General features: G+C 41.6%; 1 long non-coding RNA gene across 2 annotated transcripts in view; it reads right to left on the bottom strand.

The window, feature by feature from the left end:
• LOC128326072 (uncharacterized) overlaps positions 1 to 17,924 on the bottom strand; it is a 68,802-nt gene that overhangs the window by 31,547 nt on the left and 19,331 nt on the right. Inside the window, exons 2-4 of one of the 2 annotated variants that reach the window (XR_008307835.1) lie at positions 5,635 to 5,707; positions 3,531 to 3,644; positions 76 to 1,299 (exon numbers count right to left, since the gene is read on the bottom strand). This is a non-coding gene — a long non-coding RNA (uncharacterized LOC128326072). Of the gene's footprint in view, positions 1 to 75; positions 1,300 to 3,530; positions 3,645 to 5,634; positions 5,708 to 17,924 lie in introns of those variants that run through there. The other variant, XR_008307834.1, reaches the window with a different exon arrangement.

Raw genomic sequence — 17,924 nt, 5'->3', positions numbered from 1 at the left:
CACAAGATGAGCTTCAAAATGCTGCCTTGCACCATTTCCTTGGTGGGGGCAAGTCCCCTTTCAAAACCAACACTTGCAAGCTTTAAAATACATGGGGGGGCAGGGAAGGAGGGAGGAAGGGTGGAGCTTGCAAGCAGCCTATTCTTCTCTTTACATGCTTCTTGCAAGCTTTGCAAGAATTACAAGGAGAGGCACACCCTGTAACGTTTGCATTGTTGGAAATTCTCTGTGGTGAAAGAATCACTTTCTCATTATAGCAGAGTGCACAGAGGCACAACACAGCGGTAGTTTAGTTAGGCATGCGTTTATGCTGAGAGTAAAGTAACTTGGAGCCAATTCATAGTTTCAAATCAATATAAAAGGCATTTATTAAGGAACTCCATTCTAGATAGGAAAGTGAGGAGTTAGGATCTCTAATCTATCTATCTAGCTGGATGCAGATGGATTCTGCATCCTCTCTGCACATATGGTGCAGGGAGAGAGGCTTGCCATGTTGCAAGGTAGGCGGGCAGGTAGGGAAGAGAGAAAGAGGAAGGAAGTTGAATCCCTAAGAGTAGCAATCTACATTTCAAAGGGATAGCAGCAGAGCAGTGGAGAAGTGATGACCAATGTCTTGACTCTCTAGCCCTCTGACTTACTAGTCTGTCCTCCACTGTCTGAGACAAAGAGACAGTGCAAAGACCTTTAACTTCCAACATGCATGGACCTGGGACCTCAGGAATCTGCTGCCTGAGGCAACTGCCTGACCGTGCCTCATTAAAAGGTCACCCCTGGAAGCACCCCTGGAAGCATGCACTTTACCACTGAACAATGAGCCAAAAGGATATCTGCCTAGATATATAGAAAATGTTCGGGGGTGGGGGGGACACATGAGGCAGAGAACACAAGGCACTGAACAGAACACGTGCAAACTCAAGATAAAGCATATGTAGGTGGCAGGCCATTTTAAAGCATTTTCTTTAAAAGCGTTTGCTATATCAAATATTTTAAAACCTGAAACAGATGGACAGATGGCCAGCAGTGAGTGTTTTGGCTAATAAAGGGTGGACCGGTTTGGAATGTGAGGAAGAAACATTTTCTATGGTCACTATCCATAGCTTTTGTATTAGCTGTCGGTGTTACGTTCCTGTTTTGCAAAGGTTAGAAGTCTGCTGATAGATCTTCAGTTGACTGATGCTTCTTCTCTCTACATCCTTATTTTAAGAGTTAGGGTGAGCAGCTAGCCAAGTTTTTCTTTTCTGTTGATGTCTTGGTTGTGTGGTTTTTCTGGAGAAGATGTGGGCTTGGTGTACAAACCAGCTGAATTATGGATCAGCATTAAAAAAAACATAGAGAAAAGCTTATTATTCTCTTATAATGAATGATGTGATTATTGATAAAACATGTTTGTGCCCTTGTGGCTTAGAAGCAAAAAGTTATTTTAAAGAAGACATTTGTATATGGTCCTTTTATCACTGCTTTCTTTGTTGTAAACATGAAGAAAGCTTAGGCTGATTTAACTAAGAGTTTATTCAAAAAAAGCTCCATTTCTTCCTCCTCCTTTACCTCCCTTTTCCTTTCCCCCCACACTCTCTACAGGATCCTCACTGGGACAAACCTCCAAACAACAAAACACAAAAGATTACTAGATAGAATACAACAGGTCCCTTAAAAAACCAAAAACTACTTGTTTCTGCTTGCAGCCTGATTTTATAAACTGCTGTCCTCCAGACAAGCCAGGGCTGGTTGCTTTAAGCAGACTGGTAACAGATTATGATCTGTTCTTTGGAAGAGACAAAGGCTGATGTAAAGAGGGGCTGACAGTAAGACAAAAGAAATGACTGCATGCACATGAGAAAGAAAGTTTCTCCTAAGCCACTTCTAACTCTCTTAAAATTGTGTAATGTGAAACTCCCTGCCACATGGTATCTGTTTGGCACCTTCTTTCATGATATTTTATCACTTACTGAAAACCTTTTGTTTCAGTAGGCTTCTAACCTGCAAGTTGGTTAATTTTCCTGCTGGTTCTCCCTGTGTTTTAGTGTTGGTCGTTTTCTAAATTGGTAAAATTCCTTGACTTTTGTCAAGTCAATTGTTTTTAATTTTGGCTTTAATTTTTATTTTTGACTATGTTCTTCAGGCAAATTAAGTGTTCCAGTTTGGACTGAAATATGAGGCAGATATGTTCTAAATAAATAAATTGTCAGAACCTTCATTCTGGTTTTGATGGGAAGCAAAAGATTAGCTAGCTGTCTATCTATCTATCTATCTATCTATCTATCTATCTATCTATCTATCTATCTATCTTGGATTTATAGTTTGCTTTTAAACTTTAAAAAGTCTCTGAAGTTGAATAAAAACAATAATTTAAAATTCAGTGTAAATAACTGTAAAGTTAAGCACATTGGAACAAAAAACCCAAATTTCACATATAGGCCGCCTTCAGACATAATGTGGAAACATGGGCCAATTGGACCTGCAGTTCCGTGCCCCACTCCCCCCCCCCCAAATTTGGACATTCAGGAAACCTCCCTCTCTGCAGTCTCGCTGACTGCAGAGGGAGGAGGAACTGGCTGCTGGGGCTTCCTTCTTTACTGAAGGACAGCCCCGACAGCCAATAGCAGTCAGAACAAGAGAGGAGCTTCTTCCCTTAACTCCAGTTGCACAGCAACCAGACTGGGATGCCAGCGTTCAGATGTGACGCTCATACCATAGAACCAGAGGACCAAGCAGTAGATCTCACTCCAAACTGAAAGTACAAATCACAGTTTGGGGAGAGAAACTGTAGGTCCACTTTTTTAGAATCCCCAGAATCCCCAAGCAAAAGCCATTGCAGCAGGGAATTCTGGGAGTCATAGTCAACAACATCCAGTGTTCCTTCTAACATCCCTGTTAGAGGGAACACTGGAAGGGTTTGGAGGTTCTGGTGGACAGCTCACTGAAGAGGTCATCTCAGTGTGCAGCAGCTATGGAAAAGGCAAATCCCATGCTGGTAATTATTAAGAAAGGGTTTGGCAGGTGCGGGCAGAAGGAACCTTCTAATACCATAATGCCTTTATTCAAATCTATGGTGTGGCCACATGGGGAATACTGTGAACATTCTGGTCCCCATTTCTCATAAAGGATATTTTAGAATTAGAAACGGTATAGAAGAGGGCAACCAAGATGATCATTGGCCTAGAGCACCTTCCTTACAAGGTAAGGCTAAAGCACTTGGGCCTTTTGGGTTTAGAAAAAAAGATGACTAAAGGGAGAAATGGAAGAGGTTCATAAAACTATTCATGGTGTGGAGAGAGTGAATAGGGAGAAGTTATTCTCCCTCTCTTACAATACTAGAACCAGGAGTCATCATATGAAATGGATTGCCAGGAGTCATCATATGAAATGGATTAAAATTTAGGACTGACAAAAGGAGGTATTTTCCACACAGATCCACACATTACTCTATGGAATTCACTGCATGGGATGTGGTGATGGTCACCAGGTTGGATGGCTTTATGCGGGGCTTAGACAAATTCATGGAAGATAAAGTCTTGATGGCTATAGCCTACCTCCATGTTCAGAGGTAGGATGTCTTCAAAAACCAGTTGCAGGGGAGCAATGACAGGAAAGGGGCATGCCTTCATCTCATGGCTCTGTGGCTTCCCAAGGCATCTGGTGGGCCACTGTGGGAAACAGGAGGCTAGATTAGAGAGACTTTGAGAATGATCCAGCAAGGCTCTTTTTTAAAAAATTACAATTTTTGACATTATGTAGTTTACAAACATCTTTCCCAGTCCCCCCCCCCCATCCTCCCTTCTCCCCACCTCACCCCCGAGCCCAGAGGGGCACTTAAGTTATTTTGGAGTCTGGACTTAAAGGCCACCACCACCACCCGAGCTGGAGGCCCCGCTCCTGCTGCAAGTTAAGCATCAACACACACACACACACACACAACATGACAAACACAGTATTTGTAACATGTGGGGTATATTTATGTAAATATTCATTAGAAGGAACATTTCAACACGCTACTTAACATATTCCCATCCCACATTTTTCTTCCCCCACTCCCCCCTCTGTCTCTAAAGAACCCAGCACAGGTCATAATCACACTCTGATGCCTGGCGCAGTGCAGGCTAGCAGCAACCACAACACCCGGGACAGTCTAAAGAGGATTTGGGGGCCCCCAGGGGCCCCCAAAGAGTACCACTGCCTAAGCCCAACTTGTCCTCCCCAAGCCAGGCTTTGCCAAATGTACTGGTTGGTGGGAGATAAGAAAAGAAAGGAGAGAAAGAGGGAGAGAGAAAGAGGGAGAGCAGAAGGAGAGGAAGAAGAGAAAAGAGGAGAGGAGAGGAGAGGAGAGGAGAGGAGAGGAGAGGATGAATACACACCTTTGCATAGATGTGGGTAAATCAAAAGGATTTTTATTCTAAGAATAATTCAAGGAAGTTGTCCCAGATTTCTGACCATTTATCTGGTTTATTTATTTTTATGATGGCCCATTTTTCATGTGCCACTAACTCAAGCCGGTCATGCAGCCATAGCAAGGCTTTTCTTATGTTCCTATGTTCGAACCACATTAAAACACATTTTAAAAATAAAGTGGGTAGGAGGAGCACCTTCTCAATTTCCTTGAGAAATTTGATATATTCATCTTGCAGGAAACCTGGAAGACAAGAGATATTGCCTTGCATGACGGGCAAAAAATGCTTCCAGGCAGCAGCATAGTGCACCTTCCATTGTTTCTGGATGCAACTCTGCTGCGGCCGCCCAGAAGCATTGTATTTTTAGCCATTCTGCAGCAGCTCCATCACAGCTGCTTTTGATGTTGTGCAGCAGTTCCGATGAGTCTTTTCTGTTGATGGAGGGCAGGGCTGCCCATCATGGAAGCCACAGTGATTGATCATGAGAACTGCCTTAGTATATGTTTTCTCAACTGTGGCTCTTATGAAGTGGGGAAGACAGGCAGAAGGTTTGGCCATTATGATAGCCACAACCTCTTTTAACATATTCTTAACATCTTTAAAAATTAAAGTAACACCTTTAATTGGTGTGGTGTAGTGGTTAGAGTGTTGGACTAGGACCAGGGAGACCCAAGTTCAAATCCCTCATTCAGCCATGAAACTTACTGGGTGACTCTAGGCCAGTCACGTATCTCTCAGCCTAACCTACATCTCAGGATTGTTGTGAGGATAAACATAACCATGTACACTGCTCTGGGCTCTTTGGAGAAAGAGCAGAATATAAATGTAATAAACAAACAAACAAATTTAGACATTCTTAATACTGTTGCTATGGCTCTCCTTGTTGAATAGGAATTTCTATTCCTATTAACTAATGTGTATATTCTACGCTAGAGTTCCCTGTTCTCTAACCCCTTAATGTGGATTAAGATGGAGGATTATATATTCAATCTGCGAAATAGATATCCAGATGCAGAAATAATGCTAATGGGAGATTTCAGTGCCCGTATTGGTACTGGTAAACTTGTATCCACCTTAAGTGACATGGAGCATGTTTTGGTAGATGTTTGGTGGTTTAGCAGGTGATTGGATTTCAAAGAACTGTAAAATTAATAAGTGTGGATTGCAATTCGTTCATTTCTTGAATAGACTGGAATTAATTGCCCTGAATGGAAACTTTAGGGATGTTTTGGATGGAGAGTTTACTTACGTAAATCCTTCAGGGCCTAAGTGTAATTGACTATGTGGCTATTTCACTCTCTCTGGAAAAGGAAGTTCTTCAACTGAAAAAGAAAAGTGATAATTAGCCCAAGTTAGTAAAACTGTTCCTAGGTAAAGTACGCTATCTCCCCCCCAGAACAGCACTAGAGGTTTGAATTTGTGCAGATGACACAAAGACCTTGCACAGTCATTAGACTCTTTTTAAAAATCTTTAACCCCTTAAGAAAATAAGAAATGATATAGGTTTGGGGGGCTCAGGTCTTTCAGTCCCAGATCTAAATAACAGAATAGAGGGAGAGTTATAAATCTAGTGTAAAAAATTGTTTTAAAAAGTGTAAAAAATTCAGTTTGGAAATCTGGTGTAAGAGAAGTTCAGAATGGCTGGTTTGATAAAGATTATATACAACATAAAATAAATCTTTGGAAATGGTTTACGTTTGTTCAAAAGGCAAATGTAAAGAGAATACCTATAGCTTTCTGAAATATCAAAAACATAAAAAATGATAAAACAGAAGAGAGAGATTAATCAAGGGAGGGTGTTTCGAATTGGTTCAAGCTCTAGAAACTCACAGTGCTCCTAAGTTTTGGAAGTTGGTAGCTGGAAAAGAGAGATACTCTCCCCAGAACATTAACTGTTATATTAAAAAATCCATGTGGGAGGATTTCTTCCAACAATTATTTAATGACCCAGTCGCATTTGACATCACCCCTCCAAATTTTGCTGATTTGGATGACAGTTGGCTGCTTGTGGCAGCTAACAAAAGGAAATCATTAATAGCCCAAGTTAAAAATACTGTCATCCCTTGCCAACCGCAGTTTTCCCAATCACAGTTTTGAGTATCGGCGACTGGGAAATTGTGACCAGTCTCACCAACCGTGATGTATCTGCAGTCTGGCAAGATTTTTTAGTGATGCGGGTTTCTTGCAATTGTGTGTGTGTGGGGGGGGGGGAGGTTTCCAGAGGTTTAATCTGCTCATTCCTCTTGCTGGCCCTGCCAACTCCTCACAATTTAAAGTGACTTTAGGAAACATAGGAACATAGGAAACTGCCATATATTGAGTCAGACCTTTGGTCTATCTAGCTCAGTATTGTCTTCACAGACTGGCAGCGGCTTCTCCAAGGTTGCAGGCAGGAATCTCTCTCAGCCCTATCTTGGAGAGGCCAGGGAGGGAACTTGAAACCTTCTGCTCTTCCCAGAGCGGCTTCATCCCCTGAGGGGAATATCTTGCAGTGCTCACACATCATGTCTCCCATTCAGATGCAACCAGGGCAGACCCTGCTTAGCTATGGGGACAAGACATGCTTGCTACCACAAGACCAGCTCTCCTCTCCAAAGGACTTTGAGTGGCTTTGAGGGGTTCAAAATTTCCCAGAGGTTCAATTTGCTCACTCCTCTTGCTTATTCTTGGTGATTTTAAGGGTGATTTTTGGGAAACAAAAATTGTATGTTTTCCCCCTTTAATTTTCTGGTCTTTTAACAAGCGCAGTTCCTCTAACCCCGTTTCCCATTGATTTCAATTGCTCGCCAACTGCGAATTTGCCAACGGCGAGGTTTTGCTGGAACTAAATCCTCGTGCTTGGTGAGGGGTGACTGTAATATGGCTGCAGGAGCTTTCCGAGACAGCAGGCTTTACCGTGGTTTTACTGTGAGGCTTTACTGCAAGTTCAAAGTTGCCCCCCCAAAACAATGCAAAAAGTGGATTTTTTTTTTACTCCAGATATAAACCAGGCTACACTCTAATGCACAATGAAAAACCCAAATTGTGTGTGAAGTGCTCCCTGACAGCTCGCAAGGACTTCGGGGTAAATCTGGCCAATATGTGAACGCACACTCCATTCCAGAGGAGATGCGAACTAAAAGCTGGATGTGAAAAACTTCCAGGGAAAATTGTATGTTCCCAATTTAGTAAAAGCTTTCAACAAATATTGTACACCAATGCTGGTCTCACTCTTTGCTTTTATTAATAAATATGGGGATGTCCCAAATGAATGGAGGGAAGCTACAGAGGGTCCTGTGTACAAGAAGAGTGGCAATAATCATCATCATCATCATCATCCAGCTAGGTACAGATTCATTCGTTTCCTTGATGCTATTGGGAAAGTATATGCAAGACAGTGGTAAAATTGGAGTCAAACTAACAATATATTGACATACCGTATTTACCCAAATAGAACTGAATTTAAGATGAGGCCTTTAACAAATGCAGGTTAAATATAGGTTGTATCTGTATTTACCCATTAGAAAGAGGACACTGAATTTAAGATGACACCCCCCCCCCCAGTTTCTAACATCATATAACTTGGAAAAAACCTCGTATTAGATTCAGGTAAATACAGTATGAGCAAACAGGAGTTTATACTGTTAGATATACAGCTGCCCTTAGTTTTCGATTACATCATATGTTTGAAAAATATGCTATAGCCCACACCCAAACTTTGTATGTAGTTTTTCTGGATCTTAAATCAACATTTGATACTATACCGAGAGCAAGACTCAAAGAAACTTGAGGCACTGCAAACTGATAAACGTCAACTCACATACCATACCATGCATGATGCCCCCATGTAGCTCCATTCTGCTCAGAACAATTCAACCACTCCTTGCAAAGACGCAGTGCCCCCCCCCCCGGGTTAAGAGAACAGCCCTGCTGGATCAGGCCCAAGGCCTATCTAGTCCAGCATCCTGTTTCGCACAGTGGCCCACCAGATGCCTCCGGGGAGCCCACAGGCAAGAGTTAAGGGCTCTCTCCTGCTGTTACTCTCCTGCAACTGGTACTCAGGCATCCTGCCTTTGAGGCTGGAGGTGGCCTTTAGCCCGCCGACTAGTAGCCCATAGACCTCTCCTCCATGAAGTTATCCAAACCCCTCTTAAAGCCATTCAGGTTGTTGGCTGTCACGACATCTCGTGGCAGAGAATTCCACAAGTTGATTATGCATTGTGTGAAAAACTACTTCCATTTGTTAGTCCTAAATTTCCTGGCAATCAGTTTCATGGGATGACTCCTGGTTCTAGAGTTATGGGAGAGGGAGAAGAATTTCGCTCTATCCACTTTCCCCACAGCATGCATGATTTTATAGACCTCTATCATGTCTCCTTGCAGTCGTCTTTTTTCTAAACTAAATAGCCCCAGGTATTGTAGCCTAGCCTCATAAGGAAGGTGCTCTAGGCCCCTGAGTTATCACTTTGAAGTTATCCAAACCTCTCTTAAAGGAAGTTCTCCAAACCCCTTAAATGAAGTTAGGACTAGGACTAGGACCAGGGAGACCTGAGTTCAAATCCCCATTCAGCCATGATACTAGCTGGGTAGCTCTGGGCCAGTCACTTCTCTCTCTGCCTAACCTACTTCACAGGGTTGTTGTGAGGAGAAACTCAAGTAGGTAGTACACTGCTCTGGGCTCCTTGGAGGAAGAGCGGGATATAAAATGTTTTTAAAAACCAATTTAAAAAAAAACTGGATCACCTTGATCCACGTGTCTGTTGACACTCTCAAAGAACTCCGAAAGGTTTGTGAAGCAAGATTTAACTTTTTAGAAGCCATGCTGGTTCTCTCCCAGCAGGGCCTGTTCTTCTATGTGCTTTACAATTTTATCCTTGAGGATGCTTTCCAACAATTTGCCTGGAATGGATGTTAAGCTAACCGGCCTGTAATTTCCCAGATTGCCCCTGGATCCCTTTTTGAAAATCAGTGTTACATTTGCTACTTTCCAGTCCTCCGGTACAGAGCCTGATTGCAAGGATAAGTTATATATTTTAGCAAGGAGACTGGCAATTTCACACTTTGAGTTCTTTGAGGACTCTTGGATGGATGCCATCTGGCCCTGGCTGTTTGCTAGTACCTAAAGTTCCTAAATAGTTCCTAAAGATTGCGTCATTATTATATGAATACGAATATGATGAATACTTATATACTGCTTTTCAACCAAAGTTCCCAAAATGGTTTACACAGACATAAATAAAGATGGATTCCTGTCCCCAAAGAGCTCACAATCTAAAAAAGAAATTAGATAGATACCAGCAACAGCCACTGGAAAAATGCTGTGCTGTGGATGGATAAGGCCAGTTGCTCTCCCCATGCTAAATAAAGAGAATTACCACTTTTAAAAGGTGCCTCTTTTCTCTTGTAGCAGGGCTTCCTAAAGGGAGCACCACTGCTGAAGTGATGATACAATCTTTAGGAATCTTGGAGGCTCTGTGTCTTTGCAAGGAGTGACTGGCCGAGTAATTCTGAGCAGAATGACGACGACAAATATTTATATATCACTTTCAACAAAAGTTCCCAAAGTGGTTTACATAGAGCTGCATGACAGACAGTAGACTGCACAGTTTCTGAATAATGCTCTTTATTGCATACAAATCCTTTATACTAATACTTCATCCAAAGTCAGGGTCGGAATGCATGGGAAACTCTGATTTCATCAGAACTATAAATAGTGTACATCAGGAGTGTATTTTGGCACAATGCTTTTTAATCTGTATATAAATTATCTGCTATCTTGTCTGTCTGGTACACAGTATTTTCCTCCTAAAACAGGAACCAAGAACATCTCAACTCTGTTGTATGCAGAGGACCCAGCTCTGCTGTCACTAACACAAACTGGCTTAAACATAACATAAGAACATAAGAACAGCCCTGCTGGATCAGGCCCAAGGCCCATCTAGTCCAGAATCCCGTTTCGCACAGTGGCCCACCAGATGCTGCTGGAAGCCACAGGCAGGAGTTGAGGGCATGCCCTCTCTCCTGCAGTTACTCCCCCTCAACTGGTACCCAGAGGCACCCCGCCCCCGAGGCTGGAGGTGGCCTACAGCCCTCTGACTAGTAGCCATCAATAGACCTCTCCTCCATGAAGTTATCCAAACCCCATCTTAAAGCCATCCAGGTTGTTGGCTGTCACCACATCTCGTGGCAGAGAGTTCCACAAGTGGATCACGCGTTGTGTGAAAAAGTACTTCCGTTTGTTGGTCCTAGACCTCCTGGCAATCAATTTCATGGCGTGACCCCCTGGTCTAGTGTTATGTGAGAGGGAGAAGAATTTATCTCTATCCACTTTCTCCACACCATGCATGATTTTACAGACCTCTGTCATGTCTCCCCCCAGTCGTCTTTTTTCTAAACTAAATAGCCCAAGCTGTTGTAGTCTTGCCTCATAAGAAAGGTGCTCTAGGCCCCTGAGTTATCACTTTGAAGTTATCCATACCCCTCTTAAAGGAAGTTATCCAAACCCCTTAAATGAAGTTATCCAAACCCCATCTTAAAGCCATCCAGTTTGTTGGCTGTCCCACATCTCGTGGCAGAGAATTCCACAAGTTGATTATGAGTTGTATGAAAAAGTACTTCCATTTGCTGGTCCTAGATTTCCTGGCAATCAATTTCATGGGATGACCGCTGGTTCTAGTGTTTTGTGAGAGGGAGAAGAATTTCTCTTTATCCACTTCCCTCACACCATGCATGATTTTATAGACCTCTATCATCTCTCCCTGCAGTCATCTTTTTCTAAACTAAAAAGCCCCAGGTGTTGTAGCCTTGCCACATAAGAAAGGTGCTCTAGGCCCCTGATCATCTTGGTTGCTCTCTTCTGCACTTTTTTCAGTTCTACAATGTCCTTTTTTAGATGCGGTGACCAGAATTGTACGCAGTACTCCAGGTGTACCATAGTTTTGTATAAGAGCATTATAATATTAGCCATTTTATATTATATATTTCATATTTATATTATATTTTATATTTATATTATATATTTCATATTTATAGTCTATTTTATATTTATATTATATATTTCATATTTATAGTATATTTTATATTTATATTATATATTTCATATTTATAGTATATATTTTATATTAGCAGGACACCTTGTGTGTGTCCCCTTCACTTTGCACTTGAAGAAATGAGTACTTGGTCCTGGAAGCAACATGTATCATCTTTAGTGATGATTCTGGACTTTTCTGAACTATTTTCTTTATAAAGAGCCTTTGCTAAAGAGTTGCTTGGCCAGTGTTTTCAGGATGTAGCTCTTCAAGCTGACAGAGAAAATATATCAGCTTCTAGACGAGTATCACCATTTTATAGAAATCTTCCCTGGGCACCTTTGCCATACTATTTTACAGAGGGAGGGATTGGGAAAGAGAAGGTTTGACTAAAGCTAGCTTAACTTGATGTCATCAGCTGTGATAACAATAGGCCAAGTACCTACCTGCATAGTTTAAAGTCTATTGACAATCTAGTTCATATCATTATGCAGTGTCCACTCTTTAAGACTGAATTACATCTTGGACATATTTTGAAGAATGTTATGAGGATGCCTGCCAATTCAGTGTTTTACTTGTTGAGATGATGCCTGCCAAAGAAATAGTGTTTTACTTGTTGTGTGGTCAAGATAAATATATAACTGCAAAAACTGCTAGTTTTCTGTCCTCAGTGATTAATGTAAGAGGAAAGTACCTAAATGCAGCTTACAGAGTGGGGGGATTTTGAATTTTAAGCTGCAGGTTTTTAGTTGTTTTTAATTTTTATTTGGGCCTCTGTGCTATTCTTCTTGTATGTTTTATGTAATCTGTTTTTATTGGATTTTTGGACTTGAATCTATTTGTTTTGCTGCGGTCTGATGATGCAAATAAAATCTGTTACTACTATCCATTCTACTGGTCAGTCTTTTATTGCTGGGTTTTTATAAAACAGATCTTTGATGTCAGAGGCGTATCTAGGGAAAATAGCGCCTAGGGCAAGCACTGAAATTGCACCCCCTGTCCAAACATCTGTCACCCATCTTTCAGATAACTTTACCATAATATCAGCTGAAAAATACAAGTCAAGCTTGTTAATCTTTTAATATTTCAAAAGCTATTTAGCAGTGGACAAGCAAGACCAAAAAAATGCTGGAAAAGTAGGCTCATGAAATACCCAAATACTATGTGGAGATGTACTTGGAAAACTAAACAGAAGTGCCTGTCTAATTGTCTACTGTGAATTGTAGCATCACTATTACATAAGTTTTAAAAATAAATGGAGAATTTGACTTTTCCCAGATACTCTGAAAATAATTAAAGGATATGCAAAGTAAACTGTGTCACTGCTAGGAATATATTCTAATATTTCAGAAAGACAGTTAAAATGAGAGAAAGAGAGCAAGAAACACCCAGTGGGCCTTATTACTAAGGATTTCACACTGATTCAAAGACAAACCTACCATTAATAGCCATATGATTAAGGCATCACATTTAACTCACTTATGACAAGAAACAAAGTAAGAGCAAATGAATACACTCCTAGCTCATAAGCTTCAGCTCAGTATTCACAAGCCCTGATTCTCTGTACATAGTGCCAAACTGAATATGTGTACAGTGACTTATACTATATATTTTTTAAAAAATTAAATTACCGATAGCCCCTCCAGGGTGCTTCCTAAAGGCCATGGGGGGGGGGGGTCTGGAAAGGTTTCCCCTCCCCCCACCGGCCTCTTAATTCGCCACCACAACCTGTCCCTGGCTGATTTTCGGGCCTGTTTGGGCCTGCAAAAATCGGTGTGGTGGCCATTTTGGAGGCTGGCACACATGCTCAAATGGCCTCTGCAAGGCCTGGCAAGGCCTAGGGCCTCGCAGGGACCATTTGAGCATTTGCAGTGGCCATTTTTAAAAATGATTTTTTAAAAATGGCTTCTGAAAACAAAATGGCCACCACACATGCTAAAATGGCCCCTGCGAGGCCTGGCATAACTTAGGGCCTTGCAGAGGCCATTTGAGCATGTGTTGTGGCCATTTTGTTTTCAGAAGCCATTTTTTAAAAAATCATTTTTATAAATGGCGCCCCTTTCAAGTAGCGCCCAGGGCACATGCCCTGCCTGCCCTACACTAGATACGCCCCGCTTGCTGTCTGTTCGGCTGGGGATTTGATGTTTTATATTTGCACGCCATTTTAGTTACAAAAAAGCAGGTTAAAAATACAGTAAATGGGAGAATTATTCAATCAATAACTCCTACTTCCTTTCAGGCGTACCTAAAACTATCCCACTTCTTTTCCACAGATGTAACTGAATCTGGTCCAATTTGAAACAAAACCACCCGGCTTCCTTCCCACCCCCCCACCCCCCGCCTTCCCCTTTGAGTACCAAGACACCCAGAAGTGCACACACGCACACTGTGTTACTGCCTGCTGATCAGCATAACAGATAGCACATGAAGATCAGGAGCCAATCATAGTTGGGTGCTTTTTTAACAGGGTAAAGAGAGTTCAGTTCAAGCAACTTTTGGCTGCTTGGTCTGGGGCCAGCTGTTACTACAAGTGTTTATACCAGTTGTTTTTCAATCAATCTCTTTATTTTGGTCAGCGACCAGCATGAGATTAAAACAAATGTAAAAGAGAGGACAGTCAAACTTCTATTGCAAACAATAACACCAAATAAATTTTAAAAAATCCTCCTCAGCATAGATCAGGATACTGAAAATACTACTAAAATAACTTGAAGATAAAAGAGGCAGCAGTATTTCCTACTTATGAGGCTATTGCACACAAATCAAAACTCAACCAGTTGCCTTCTCGACTCCTAAACCTGAGGGGGGTTAAACAATTCTGGAGCTCTGGAAGATATTGTCATTAAATTTACAGCTGATATACAGGTGATACCAGTACCTGCATGCCCACCTGCAGCTAGCCACATTATGGCTACAAGTTGCTCTGGCCTTAGATCCATCGCCTATTTTCCAATTATTAAGTTCTTCCGCAAACAGAGGGCTGCACTGCAAAATTTAGCTATCTGTCTGGTAGCGCAGGAATTGCTTCCTTCCAACAGCATGTCAGTCATCCGAGGAGAATCAAGACCTGGGCATTTGGCTATCAAGGGGTAAATGAGATCCCGGCGCAGGTCTCTATAGAACAAACATTCCAATAGCACATGGGTGACTGTTTCCACTTGACCCTCACCACATGGGCAGAGCCTCTCCCCATAGGGAATCCCTCTATATCGGCCCTCTAAGAGGGCTGAAGGCAGGACATTGCATCTTGCCAGGATAAAAACTCTTCTAAGAGGGGGCACCTCCAAGACAGTGAGGTAGGATGCTGGAGCCAAACTAGATCTGACTGATTCCTGGCTCTGAAAGTCAAGTACCCTTGCTATATCTGTTTGTCTCTCGATATCCTCAATTCTCTGTTTGATGAGCTTCCTAGCTGTCTCCAAACTTTGCATAAGCAGGGCAGACTGATCAAGGCCCAAAGTGGTCATCAGTTGTTTTTGCATTTTTTAATATGGTGGTTCAAATGGTTTTAAAGTTTTGCTTATATTTTATTATTTTTCTGTTTTCAGCTTTGAGCATAATGTTTTGGGGAAAGCGGAGTATAACTGTAATACATTAATAAATCCATTTTAACTTCTGTAATTCAACTATTACATTCTACATTACTTAACCAGGATTCAAATATTGGCCGACATACCACACAGCAGCCCACAGGGAGTTCCCACATAGCTTGCACAGCAGCAGGCATTTAAAACAAAACCAACATAGCTGCCCAAGAGCGTTGTTGTGCAGCAGATGCCAAAAATTGTACAGACACAGTTTCACACCACTACAGTTATTTCCAGTTACCATAGTGTTGCTTGCACAATGTCCGGCATTTCTCAACAGCACTTGTAAGCAACGATGTCAGTTTTGTTTTAAATGCCCACAGGAGCACGGGTGGTACAGAAACCACCCATGGGACACTGTGCAGTATGTGGGCCACTGTCTCCAGATTCCTTGGCACCAACATTGACATGGATCGGAATCACCATTCTACCAGCACAGTCCTGTTTGCCCGCCAGATCCACAAGGAAGGCTTTGCTCCTTCCTCTTCTGCCTTCAGCTCCATGGTCAGTGAGGCAGAGCCTTCTCCTTGAGAGCCCCAAGATTCTGGAACTCCCTGGCAGGAAAAATCAACTTGGTTCCTTCCCTTGTGACTTTCAGATGCCAGGCCAGAGCAGATGTCAGACCAATGCTTTGTTCCAATAGAGTTTTGATTGAGCCACTTACATAACTGAGCCAGCTACCTTCAGAGATGGGCAAAAGACTCAGGAAAAGTATTTTAGATACAAAATACCTGAGAAAATGTATTTTATATACATAAATAAAACCAATAAAAATACAAAATACAAAATAGTATTTTAAAATACAAAATACAATGCCTGAAAAAAGGAAACAAATTTGAGATGTGTGTTACTTAGCCAAACTTGTTTCCATTTCCTTTCAGCAATACAAGTTTTTCAAATAGTAAATCCAGAGGCAGTGGTGTAGTGGTTAGAGTGCTGGACTAGGACCGGGGAGACCCGAGTTCAAATCCCCATTCAGCCATGAACCTAGCTGGGTGACTCTGGGCCAGTCACTTCTCTCTCAGCCTAACCTACTTCACAGGCTTGTTGTGAAAGAGAAACTTAAGTATGAAGTACACCACTCTGGGCTCCTTGGAGGAAGAGCGGGATATAAATGTAATAATAATAATAATAATAATAATAATAATAATAATAATAATAATGTAGTTAGGCACTACCTTGGCGTGGTTGTGGGGCTTGTGTGCTCTGAGGAAGGTGAGAGCTATGCCAGAGGTCCAACCATACTGGACAGGACTCACCAGAGGAGCCAGACAAAGAGTGCCTCTCCCATCAACAATATGGTGAGACGTAACTTTAATAAATCTATACGGGATCGGTCGTCGCCTGGGTCAACAAGGACCGTGCCAGGTGCTATAGTCCCTGGACATCTGGTGGCAAGTGGGCAACAGGACTCAGGATCTTCAGTTGAGCAACCAGGGCTGGAGACTGCAAGGTTACTGGAAGAAATGCCGCTTAACTGAAAAAAATATACGAAAAATGCCAACAAGGAAATAATGATCTGCTATTACAAGTCTAGTCCAACTAGAAGAGGTTATTTAAAAAGAATGTACCAAATTTGGAAAGAGAAGCATCCAGATACAGAAATAACAGAACAAAGGCTAGCAGACCAGAGAAGATTCATAATAAGAAATAAAGTATTCACAGGAGTTGAGCTGGAAGAACTGCAAAGAGCAACACAGGCTCAAGATATGGAAGAAGAATTACCACCAATTGAAGAAGTTGCTCAGGCGCAGGTGGAGGAGGTGTTGGAAATCGAGGATGCCACTGTTGCTGAACTGTTTCAAAATCAAAACCAGGCAACAGCCCCTTTGCCTTCACCTCAAAAACCCAAATGCCGTTTAACAGAAAAGCAACAAGAACTAAAGCAAAAAATAACTGAGCACATGAACCAAACAACCACCAGGGTTCGACTTCCAACTCTAAAAACAGTTGCCAAAAAACAACTTGCTCAGGTATTAAAAGATGTCAATGCTGCACTTGCAGAAATAACAACCAATAATTTGCAAGAAACAAACCAACTAATGTACAGTGCAGCAACAATAACAACACAAGAGCTCGGATATAAGATCAGTGGACCTGTAAAAAAAGAAAGCAGTACATCACCTAAATGGAAGATTAGATTAGAAAATAAAATCTCCAGGCTTAGATCAGATGCTAGTAAATTGAAAGATATGAAAGACAAGAAGCTGAAGAATGAAAACACCAAACAGTATCTGATCCAAAAATACCACCTAGATTCAAGGAAAATTAGAGAAGTCCTGGAAATAATAAAGCAGCAAATAACAGCAGTGTCAAAGAAGACTAGCAGATATGAAGCCAGAATTACACAACACAGGCAGAATCTCCAATTCCAGTCGAATCAGAGAGGTTTCTACCAAAGTATAGAAGGAGAAACTGCAAGAAACATAGAAACACGAAATAAAGAAGAAACAGTGCAGTTCTGGGGGAAATTATGGGACAATCCAATAGATTTTAATAAAAAAGCAGGCTGGATGAAAGAGGTCAAAAAATGTAACCAACAAATGCAAGATCTAATAATAACACCAGAATTAATAAGTGAAAGAGCAAAGAAAATTAAAAATTGGACTGAGCCAGGCGACGATGAACTGCATGGCTTTTGGCTTAAACACCTAACAAGCCTTCATAAACAACTATCAAAACAGTTCAATCACATTTTGCAAGGCGGTGATGTTGAACAATGGCTAACAACTAGAAAAACTCATCTCATCATGAAAGACCCAGCAAAAGGTGCAGTTCCAAGTAATTATAGACCAATAACCTGCCTGCCAACCATGTTCAAATTATTAACTGGAATAATAGCAGATGAAGTGATGCAACACTTATTAACTAACAAACAGCTTCCAGTTGAACAGAAAGGAAATTGCCCGAACACCAGAGACACAAAAGACCAGCTGCTGACTGAC

Source organism: Hemicordylus capensis, chromosome 5 (assembly GCF_027244095.1).
Source record: "Hemicordylus capensis ecotype Gifberg chromosome 5, rHemCap1.1.pri, whole genome shotgun sequence".
NCBI classification, from domain to species: Eukaryota; Metazoa; Chordata; class Lepidosauria; order Squamata; family Cordylidae; genus Hemicordylus; species Hemicordylus capensis.
The sequence above is the reverse complement of the archived record's forward strand: the minus strand, read 5'-3'. Positions and strand labels throughout refer to the sequence as shown.